Raw genomic sequence first — 11,449 nt, 5'->3', positions numbered from 1 at the left:
TCTTTCATAATAGAGTAACCCTAATTTAAAATGTATTACAACATAAAAAATAAGTTTGGGACCACGGTAATCTAGGATGTAGGTATTTCAATTCATTCTAGGATTGTCAGATATTTTAATAATAATAATTGTATTATTTTATGATTCTTTTACCATTTCCTATGTTATCGACATCTGTCGATGTTTTTTATAAGTATGTATTACAATTTCATATTATAATAAGTATTATTATTTTAAAGTATGAAAATTTGAAAATAATATTTTATTCCACATTATATTAGCTAATGGCAATTTATTGTGTAGAAAATCACTAAGCAATCACTTTAAAAAATATTGTCGTCGACCTATATTGTCATAATATTTAATATTGGGTTGCTAATTCATCAGTAACATGCAAATCGAATTCACCCATTGTATTTGCTGCACTCCTAGTAATGCATTCGAACGCCGTCGTTTTCTGGCTCGATGATCTCAAAACGCGTCGTTCCGAATCTGAACGACACTGGCGTTAATAACCACCGGCTTTTTAACACCTCTACTATTTTACTGCGACCCTGATACTCGTGATTTCTGTTTCGTCTTCCTGCTGTTAAAATGAATGGCCTTGGGTTACATTGTGTTATTTCCCCATACACGCACAGTTCTACCGCGAGCCATTTTTGAACGGAAATTTCTTTATATTTTCAACTCCCCGCACACCAAAGAAACGCGGTATGTTTGCTAAACCTGACCTGACCTTTCGCGTGAGATTACTAGAGGCGCTGTTTAACACTGTTTTTCTCGTTATCAAATTTAATAAATATGTACACATATACCCACAGCAATACATACATTATAAGTCAATCTCCCGTTAACTTCATTCTAATCATTTCACCTTAAGAAAAATAATGACATTTTAATGGGACGAATCCAAATAATACGTCATATTAAAATATATCGGCAGTGCAATAAAATAAATTTATACAGAAATTTCGAATTCGACAAGAGTAGGTACACAAATAATTTATTAAATGCATAATAATATTACTACAGTTAGTAAATATCTCCCCTCATTCTTTCTGCGCGCCTAATAACTTGAGTAATGTGTTCGGCGATTCGATGATTGTGATGATTGAAAGTCGTTTCGGATTCGATCGGTCGAACAAACGTCCGTGCAAGGTGCGGAAATACTTTACGATGAGTACATTGTCTCCCCGTTTATGCCGGTGACAAACTGACTATTCTCATTCTTTGTCTCATTACTGAGGATGGGGATCACATGAATTTATGCTCTTTGTCGATAATCTATTACTCACTACCAATTATTTTAGAAATCTGTAAATAATTAATATTGTAACTGCAAGCCGTCAAATACTGAATGAAGAAACAGGATGGATGTTCTATGAAACTTCAAAGGCGAGAAAATTCGACAAATTTCCTGAAACGTATTGAAATGGAAATGATCTATCTGACGTTTTTAAATCGACCTGAGAACCTGACCTGGAACTACATTTCCTATGATAAATTAAATAGTTTAGACACTAATAATTTGTGTAGCTTGGTCGAAAGATAGTTGAGATTGTTGACCGTTCACGGCATCGCTATACGCGGCCCGTTTGTCAAAAAATATCCAGATCCGGCAGATTAATCGTTAGGTATCGCAAATAATTGCAGTGGTTTTTCGAAAATCCGAATAAACGAAACACTTGTGGCGGGCGGTTCGACGAAATTGACTTGCTCGTCGTCGCATGTGGTCGCTCTGCGGTTTCTGTCGTATTCCCGAGCGACTGCGAGTTATTAGGGCAACATAAACTGACGCGGGTAATCAGAATTTTAATAGTAATTGTAAGCAAAAATTTTGACTTCAAATCGTATGTTGCGCGCGTTATCACAAGTAAATAATTCTTACCACCTTACAAAAACTATAATATTCTGCTGCTCGCATACATCTGACGTTGAACGTTTCCATTCGGCATACTCATTCATTCCATTGTACCTGTCCGTTGGTTTTCATTTGACACGTCGTACATTATATAGTTTTATTTTATTTTTAATAGTCTTATCAGAGTTATTTTTAGATTACAGATTGCACCTACGTCTAAAGTACTAAAATTAATGGAAAATGAGACACAATATTATGCATGTTACGCCGAATGCGTGAAATTACATATTACATGAAATCGGCAAAATTTTGCCTATTAGGTACATGAAAAATGCAAGCCCGTCGCATTATACATGAATTAGGTAAAATATCTGCCGAGTGTGCGAATTCGGCAGTAATTTTTCTGCCTAGTTCATGCATTGGGCAAATTAGATAGTGGCTCTCCGATGGTGTTTTTTGCACCTAATCAAACTAACTATAGGTGTCAAATGTCATTGATTATATAAAAAATATAACAATCAATAACTACAATGACGTTCATATCCATTTACTATGCCCAAAAAAAAATCTAGAACTATAATATGATAACGGAAGAATTTTATTAAAAAGTATTTTCGCGATTTGATTCGTGCTTGGGTATCAGGCAATGGTCGATTGTTTCTTTGGGATAGTATGATTTGATAGTTTGTTGACAGTTGTTAGCTATCCTCAAAATGGACATTCAGTTGAATTCAGGATTACAAAACCTAACCTAATAATAATGATATTATATTATGCCCAATTATAACTAATAAAACCATCCGTATTAAATTTACTTTTTCTAATGTCATGTTGACAGTATAAGAATTCCATACTACCCTGCCGAATTCACGCACTTGGCAGATATTTTGCCTAATTCATGAATAAGGCAACGGGCTTGCATTTTTCATGAAATAGGCAAAATTTTGCGGATTTCATATAATACGCAATTTCACACATTCTGTATAACATGCATACAACTTATAATCGATTCATCTTTCTCTTCAGCAGAATCTTATCCCCTCCGTACCTCTCAAAGTCAAACGAAAAAAGATGGGATGTCTCCGCGTAGAGGTGGAAGCTCCGCTTTTGCATAGTGTGGACTGTATAGACACGAGGTCGCTTATTGCTTTCTTACCGTTTTCATACCTACACCCAGCAGAAGCTGAAATATAAATAACTGTAAGGAAAATAAAAATGAGCATTGAAAGGACTCGAAAACCCGTTGTCCCATCACATACAATATTATACATCCTACGCATGTCAGAATATACTGTTATTTTTTTGATCAGCGATTCTTAACTTACTGACCACTTGCAGCCTATCGTTATGATTTCACACGATTTTATAAACACAGTACGTGTCTAACGTATCATAATATGTAATTGAATAGGTAATCATTATGCATGTAGGTACTTAGGCATTATTTGATACAAATATGAACTTGCAAGTATCGATCCTTTGGTTACGTCGTGTAAATTGCACATACTACTACATTTCGCCATATCACAGTTTACTGTAAGCTGTGGTAGTGGAAAGAGATGGCCGTATAGCATTTAGATACAAAAATCGCGCGTTGATTGTGGAGCATTCCAGACAGTAATGTTCCAATTTTATTAAATTCAATACGAGCATTAATTTGATAGGTACGATTTAATACGAGCACCTACTTGCTTTCCTTTTGAATCGTAATAGATTTCTGGGTTTTCACCGTGTGTTCTTCCTTTTTCTATTCACGACCCAGAAATCTGTTCTTTTTTAATCATTCTGAATTTTATATAAATACAGGTACACGATATGATTGTATTTCCTTACCTACATATTTTCTTCTGCCTTTCCCTTATATTCCAGTTGTTTTTATTACGTATTTTAAAGTGTTTTATTTAGACTTGAATTTGATCTCAATGCTCAAATATTATCTATGCCATACGGATATCGGTTTCCGATACAAGAGCTCAAACCCCCCTCCTTGTGTGCGCACATGGCGCAATTCATTATTACAGACTATATCGTCTCTGTTCTGGCAGAACACACTAACTGGAGAATACTAGTTTTGAATAATTTGACTTTGAAGTTGTTAAAATGTTTAAAATGGTCTATTATGTGAGTTTATTAAGTAATCGTAAAAAGGATGACTTTAAAATAAAGACTGTTTATTTATTAAGAAGGTTTTCAGACGGTTAAGTTTGAAATAAGGAACATTTTGGTATAACTAACTCAATATGTCATTTTTTAATTATGAATTAGTGTCTTCTGCCAGAACAGTGACGATATACTATGTGCAACCTGTCTATGAAACCCCCCGTCTCAATAAAATCTATGGGCGTGAGGCAATAAAAAACAAAATGAGATTCTAATTGGATTCATTTGGAATCAAGTAAAGTCGGCGCGCTCGAACTGTAGTGTTGTAAATTCTATGGGCCGTATGTATGAGATTCCCAAATTCTTTATAAGTTTTTAATCGATTTTCCATCATATAGCGTATAGCACTGCTTGTGACGTGAGCAATCTGACGTCACACGCCATTCAAAATGGCTGCTTCATCTGTCACTTTCAAATGTCATTTTAGTAGATAACTGATACAATGCCTCGTACCTATTTCGATTACAAAACGCAATATTTCTCATGGAGAGATAAGATGGATTTACGTAAGATTACGATAAAATATTTCCGCTTAACGACCGCAAAAATAGGTACCTACTTCTGTATCTAGCATTAAAATATGCAATTGGAAGCATTCTTCAAAATATTATGGTACCTACCTACCTAGTTAATTATTGTAAGATAACTGTAATAAACAAGGCACAACTCTCAAATACACTGAATACATCATTAGTGTCATACGGTGATTGGTATAACTATAAATGATAATATTATACAGAGATCATTACATATTATTATATAAATCCATTTGCATTTCTATCATTTATTCTTATTCTGTTTTGACATCTCATAATTGAAGTGAAGTTAGTCATAATAATATGTATGTATTCAGTATTGCCACCAAACGGAAATGTTTACTGGCAATATTTTATCCTTTCGTACAGTAGAATTATAAAATAAATGTGATAAAATAACTGATAAATTATTTAAAGTTCATAATAATTATTCATTTATAATTATTAAATTTATATGGTACCGTTCGCACACTTTCAGACACATTTACAATTTCAAAATTTTGAATTATTGATCGGGGAATGTAATTTTATAAGATTGCCATTATCTACCAGTCACTAAACAACGAATTACGTTTGTACTCATGCATACAAACGTGTAGTATAAATACTATATAGCCTATGAGGTTTTTGGGAATCTCATGCATACGACCTTATGTCTTCGCACGGTTTTTAATTCATCATTCGATATTTATTTTGAGCGACTGGTGCATACAGAATCATAATATTATGCAGCTCGACACATACATTGCGAATAATGATGCGGTGCTACACCAACCAACACCTCTTAAATAACATTAATATTTTTAAGATGGGAATGACTAACGAGCAGTGTGTCGATGCGGCTTTACAGAATAATATACTTACACATTTGTAAATCAATTCAATATGAAGTGTTTCGGACTCAAATTATATCTCAAATAATATTATTGTATATCTTTTTAGAACCACTGTGAGTTTATTAGTATTATTGCGAATATTGCGATGCAGTCGCGGTCGGAAACTTAGCGCCTGCAAAACGTGTTTGTACCAAAATCGATTTTTCTGCTCTGCAGTTATGCATAAAATTTTCTTATTCTTTTGAACTGACATTAATTTTGTGTTCCCCGAACCCAATAGAAGAATATTTTTGCAAATGTCGACTTCAAAGCAGCCCCCATGGCGTCTTTTTGTAGTCCAGAAACAAGAAAATCAAGACATTGAGTGTACAGGGTCGGTCCTAGCAAATGCGGAGCCCGACACGTAGTAGAATCCTTAATTCATACAATTACGACGAACCAATACGTAATGTCTGTTATAATACGTTGGCGCAAAGTTCGATAGTTTATCATAAAATAAGTCATAGTCGGAAAGTGACCGAGCGAGATAAAGCGATGCAATAGGCTTGATGTAAGTGAAAACGGAAATAGAAACCGTGGCAACAATCGTATTCGCCCTGTGTAATTCGTGTGCAATAGATGAAATCGCATCTGCGTTTGTTCATAATTAAATTGTTCCAATATAATATTTAAACAATTAAAGTTAATGACCCAGCAAACCACACTCGCCTCATACCACACACAGTCTTGATCAGGCGTATCATAGGACCCGTGTTTGGTGTGAGTATATCAATGGGTGTGAGCATCAGTATTTTTATTCCCGGTAATGTCTCAACAGTAACCCAGGCTACTACGCACTCGCGTGTGCTCCGAGTTCAAAAATACGTTGAACTATAGTATTAAATGTACCCATGGGAGAGAGAGCACGGAGAATAGATACGGAACAATCTTAGTGAAGAGATCTTCACGTTCGCAGAATGGCGCCGCAAACTTTCTAAATATAATGAAATATACATTTGCGATTATCGGGTCAAACGGCCCGATGGGTCCAACAGCTGGTTGGGATGACTTGAGCAACTCTTCCATTTCAGTACAAATTTCAGGATAATCCCATAGAATGTTGTTCGCATTCTATTTGCATTTCTCCGCCACATGGAGATGTTGGACTGATGATAAGTCCAACCTCATAGAGCCTGCCAATGAAGTCCACATGTCCAGCCAAGAATTGACTGGTGTAATGGTCCAGAGTGAAAGCGGTTATCTCCATTTAATTAATATATTGGAAGCGTAAACCAATAAAAAAATAGCATTCTACTAGTTTCTGTACACGCACCGCAAGTTACCACAACAACGCAGTGACCTGCGGCGGCCAAATGCATCCCTTTGGAGGGCACCTAACCGCAGGTTACCGTAGGCCACCGCATTACTATTGTAACTAGCAGTGTATATGTGGCGAACCATGACTGTAGGGACAATCGAAAAAATGAGAATAAACCCCCTCTGGCTATCTGAAACATCTGGTTGATTAGTGATTTAATTTCAGTTTTCGCAGCCGTTTATGGTGCTTCGTATTTTATGTAGGTACAGCACAAGAAAATCTTTTATTAAAATGAGAAATTAACTTTTTTTTCTTGTCAGCTATTTCTATTATATTACTATTACATGTCTTGCCATACGCTGCCCGGGTCTAGGACGATTTGGCACCGGGACAACTGGACGCCACGGAATTCGAAAATAAATAGACGTTAGATACTTATAGGTACTTTAAAAAAAATATTTAATATTATTATTTATATTTAAATGATTATATTATGATTTAATAGTTTGTGAGAATGTAAATATGCAGACGTAAATAATGATTTAATCGTGCATATGTTTAAGTTCCAACGAAAAAAGAGTTTTTTATTTTATATAAAGCCTTAGACATGGTAATTCTCAATCCGCAATAAATAATACATTATATTAAGAGTAAAATGAATGAAAACTACTAAGTAGTAGATAGAAACTGATTAAAATACCTCGTCTACGTTCTGTATACGTATATATGACAGTGCGGTGTCCAATTGTCCGGAGTCCAGTTGTCCCATTCCCCGCTGCCCCGAGACGGTCCAGGCTGTTTGATTGGCCCCAAGACACGGCCCGTATGTGTAATTGCCAGTATTATTTATATATTATTTGCATTACATAATATTATAATATCAATATATCTACCCAACCATTGATAAGTTAATTGAATTATACCTACGTAACTATTCAATTTTTGAAAATACTGGCTGGTTTTTAATTGGGGGCACCAGAAGATTTTAGCGTGACATTGGAAAATATCTTAGAACTTAGATAATAATAATAATTCAAATCGATGGATTTAATTAGTAAAAAATGTGAGATAGGTATTAATAAATCATATTATCTCATTTTCTAAAAAAAACAACGCTTATTTTATAGTTTTTCAGTATGGATCGAGTCAATTTTACATACGTTCACAAATGTACATATTGCTATTAAAGTATTAAAAGTTCCCTGTTGCTAAATATAAAACAATATAGAGTTTCTAGTTATCATTGTTTTATCGAAAACTATTTAAATGTTCACGTTGCGCGCTCTGGTTGCTATATTACAGTAGTTTTTTTTTTAAATGCGGCAACCAACAATAAATTTCTGGTAACTATCTGACCTGTAGATTTAACAAAAACCATGATTGGAATAGTTATAATATGATTATTTAAAATCAATTTTGGAATTCTATGAGAAGTATTGTTTCATAGTGGATGCTATATAAAAGTATAGATATCGAAGACCTGTCCAGCGCGAACAGCATATTGCGGTCTTATCAACCATATAATGCGCTCGTAACTGTCGCCCCTATACAAGGCTGATGTGGTCGAACAAACGCCCGTGTGGCTGCGTGCTCAAAGAGATTATTGTATAGCAACCGCAGTCCGTCGAATTGCGTCTGCGTTCAAACTGTCTCGCACATACAAACTCAACACATCAACTAGTCAATTTTATCTAAGTATATAATTTAGACGATATTCATGATGATTCGCATGTTACTTAATGCACTGACGCAGTACACTCGCCATCGTTCAATAGAAAACATGTTTTACACTGGCAACTAAATTGGTTGTCAATGGCAGCGACAAGCAGTGACGTCCCGTTGGGGTAGTCAGGGCATGCGTTGCATAGGAGCAGCACATTATAAAGGGCGGAGAATGAAGAAGTGAATACAAAATATATTACAACTTTCCAGAGCAGTGGCAGTTTTCCATGAAGCAGACGATGCGGTCGTTGCATTATAAAATATCGACATCTTAGTTTAATAAAAATAATCGAAGCATAACAAATTCTGACAACATGATTATTGTAATACATAGTATGTGATTACGGTTTATAGTAAATTTTTAACAAGGGTGCCTCCAACCCCGTCAGCGCCACAGACCTCAACGTGCCTAAAACGACCACTGTTTGAGAATACATTTCGTGGAAATGCTCTAATTCTCAGTGTATGGTGTACCTATATGTCAATTTAAAGCTTTTTGGTATATTTGTCTGTTTAATTTAATATAACCAAAAAAAAAATGTTATAAGATGTGAATGAGTACCTAATGAATTTACAGACAATTTGAAACTAAAATTGAAAGGGGGCGGTAGGTATTCTAAGTCTGCTTAAGGGCGGCACTTTCCCTGGGGACGTCACTGGCGACATGACATATTAATCGCTTTCGGCGAGATATGTCACCAGTTATATTTATCAACGCGCCTATCTCAATCCACAACATGATAATGACATACAATAGCATACATACGTAATAACGACGTTTTCTTGTACCCCAAATTCCCGAAACATTACGGCATTTTGCAGCCATCTGCGGCAACTTTCAGAAAACTGCGATAACTTGACTTCCATTACCGCAGACGATCAGGATGTTGTCGTTACTCTGCTGCAAGCATCTGCAGTTATTGCCGCGTGAGATTGAGATTGAGATTATTTATTTTAATGATAGACGTTTCGGCCCTATGGAATAAATTACATTCATGTGCGAGATCGGAAAAGTAATTTTGTTTAGGTACTTTTAGTACGAACCAACCGAAAAGTTCGGTCTCGATCCAGATCTTCAAAAATATTATTCGGTACTTATATTATAAATTCATTATAAATTCCACCGCCGAAATTGAATACCTACTTACAAAAAAATGTAGGTATAAAATATTATACTTAACTTCATTTTTTTGTAAGTATGTATTTACGTATTTTACGTATTTAGAGATTTCTTACGTATTTAGAGAATGTCTATAAATTTCAACAAAATTCTTATAACGGTTGGATATTTAAGAATTTGGTTGGAATATGATTTTTGAAGTTATACTTCTTTTGGCGCGTTTGAGAAAACAGATCAGAGTGTATTTTTGGCGTGTGACGCCGATGTAACGCATTTGCCGTGTGACGGAAGTTGCGCGCGCCGATGCAACACAATTTATTATTATGATTATTCATTAAGATTTGAGGCTATATTTATGTAAGTATTATTTATTAATAAAATTACACCCACGGTGGTTGCGCGGCTTAAGTGTTGGACTATCACGCCGTGGGTCTCAGGTTCGAATCCTGGGTCTGGCAAGTACACATATTGTTTTTCAATTTTTGTGAGTCAGGGTATGGACCTAATAGGTTGAGCAAGTGGCTGACATCCATTTCTCGTAAAAAACAAAATCTGTTAATACAAACCTCTACCCTATGGAGGCCCATATGATCCTATTAGGATCGGACATGGTCAGAAAAAAAAATTATATACTTATCAATAAATAAATAATTTTTGTGTATGTTGAGTTGGTAAATAATTCAAACAATGGCATGTTGTAAATTTTCAATATTTAGACACTTCATACACAAAAATACATATTTTTACAGTTTAGGCTGATATTTTTTTGTATTGTTACGCCAAAGAAGTATAACTTCTAACGCGCGCACATAAGTACACACACCGATTTTTTTTAAACGAAATTTAATTTAATTGAAATAATACAAGATACTTATTACAATGGAGCGGTTCAAAATTGATCATTACTTAAGAAACCCTGAATGTTATAATTTAAAATATGTTAATATTTTCTGAAGATACAAGAGTTTGGTAAATGTATTATTTTACGTATATTACTCGTGATGGTCTCTGACCCGCAGTTTTGCCTCCCAGTGTCCCGCCGGGCAAAACCGCCCCTGTTCACGAAGCAGGGTAGGTATTTCCTGAAAGGCCCGCAGCCTAGTATACGAGCAATTCGCTCGCAGGGGACGCTTTGGCGGCGTGGGCCCTCCGCAAACGCCCATCTGTACATACAATAATTCATTCGGCGCGCGCGAGGCCCTACTTTGTACGTTGCAGTCGCGATCACACCGCTGGCGAGCTAGCTTGTGCGCCAGCGTCCCGCAAGCCCACTCGAGCATCGTCCCGTATCGGAATAATAGCTTCTCGCGGAGTCAAAATCGTGGTTAAACTGTACCGATTTTGTATGGCAGTGCGGTTTGCACACCCGCGTGTTTTCATGTACGCCTAATACTTTGGCGAGCAATATGGCACATTGTTGTTTGCCTCTTGACTCTTCCGATTAAAAAAGTGTTATTAAAAAATAAAAACAGTTTGTTTACAGTTTTTTTATTCAATTTAATGGTTATTTATTTATTCATTGATAAACACTAAATAATATAGTGTGTTTTGTTATTATTTGTGGTGTGTATGTATGTAATTTATTTAATTCATTCATTTTTAAATTCATTCATCGCGCGCGTGCGATCAGCTGAGCGATTTTGTTATCTGAATTGTAAATATCTATCTTATGTTTAGCGGGGAAGTTGTAAAATTGTAATTATTATTCATTCATAAGATTAATGTATTACAAATTAATTTGGTACTAGAAGATATCTTGACATATGAGTAGATTGATTGCATTTCTTATTATTGCCAGTAATTATAACCCTTCGACAAAACTTGGAAAACCTAATAATATTAAATTATAACTGTAGAAACTTTCAATTATTTATTAACTTACTATTTATTGTAAACTTGGTTGTTTCTTATCGGAAT

The sequence above is a fragment of the Rhyacophila brunnea genome, unplaced genomic scaffold (assembly GCF_057557595.1).
Source record: "Rhyacophila brunnea isolate RB1 unplaced genomic scaffold, BYU_Rbru_1.0 scaffold_12, whole genome shotgun sequence".
NCBI lineage: Eukaryota > Metazoa > Arthropoda > Insecta > Trichoptera > Rhyacophilidae > Rhyacophila > Rhyacophila brunnea.
Note: the sequence above shows the minus strand (reverse complement) of the source record.